Consider the following 1,109-nt stretch of genomic DNA (forward strand, 5'->3'; position numbering starts at 1 on the left):
AGAGAGAGAGAGAGAGAGAGAGAGAGAGAGAGAGAGAGAGAGAGAGAGAGATTTTCTGCTATAGAACTTCTGTTCTCGGTAGTCACTTTTTAAAGTTTCACGAAAAATTATCATGTATCGGCCCGCAAGCCAATGCTACACATAATGTCGTAAACGTTTATTCAGGACTTAACGGGAAACACACCATCATAACAATGGTGGCAACTACTTAACATAAGATAAAAACGCAAATTGATCAGGTAGAAAAACAATCCCTTAATATCCGAAGGGCGCCAGCACTTTCCCAACAATTTCAAGTCGCACAGGAAGGTATCGTGTTCCTGTACATAAATAAATAAATAAATAAATAAATAAATAAATAAATAAATAAATAAATAAATAAAACCAAACGCACGGGATGCAAACTAATTGTTCTGTGTCCTATCCTCTTTATACTTCAGCAGAACAGGGCCCGTAACATCAGTAATATATGGAAGCTGACAGTGGGTACAACGTGAACTGACCTCCCGAAGCGCTTTCCAGTGTCCAGTGCTCTTGAACTAAGCGTGGAGCGCAAGGCAGCTAACTCATTATAACTGATACAGCCTCAGATCCTTAAGTTATACTCGACACTGCTATATTTTATTACCTTTGATTCTCTGTCCTGACCCTTTTCCCGTTCAGTTCACTCCCTCCATTCACTTCTTCAAAATAAAAATAAAAAACTATTCAAACCAACAGATCGTGTTACAGTTAGTCTTTTGAAAGATGAAAAATATACTGAGGATTATTTTAACACCATAAGCAAAACACCAGACGTTTGCCGGAATACAGGTCGAGTCAATATTCCAACTTACTAGAGTCCGCTCTACCCAGAATTCATTAGGTTCTCATCTACCCCCTTTAGGCCCTATGACTCTTTTCACGAAGTAGGTACACAGAATTCAATAACCCAGTCATAAAAGGGTGTGTGTATAGACGGTGTGAAGAGAACCGTGTGATTGTGTGTGTGTGTATGTGTGTGTGTGTGTGTGCGCGTGTTTGTCTACTGGAGTGAGCATAAGTGAGCATGTGTGTACGTGTGTGTGTGTGTGTGTGTGTGTGTGTGTGTGTGTGTGTGTGTGTGTGTT

General features: G+C 40.1%; 1 protein-coding gene across 1 annotated transcript in view; it reads right to left on the reverse strand.

The window, feature by feature from the left end:
* The window catches only part of LOC101857599, a gene marked incomplete at its 3' end in the record, with an annotated part of 55,333 nt that overhangs the window by 40,145 nt on the left and 14,079 nt on the right, over positions 1 to 1,109 (reverse strand).

Source organism: Aplysia californica, unplaced genomic scaffold (genome assembly GCF_000002075.1).
Source record: "Aplysia californica isolate F4 #8 unplaced genomic scaffold, AplCal3.0 scaffold00673, whole genome shotgun sequence".
In the NCBI taxonomy this organism is placed as follows: Eukaryota; Metazoa; Mollusca; class Gastropoda; order Aplysiida; family Aplysiidae; genus Aplysia; species Aplysia californica.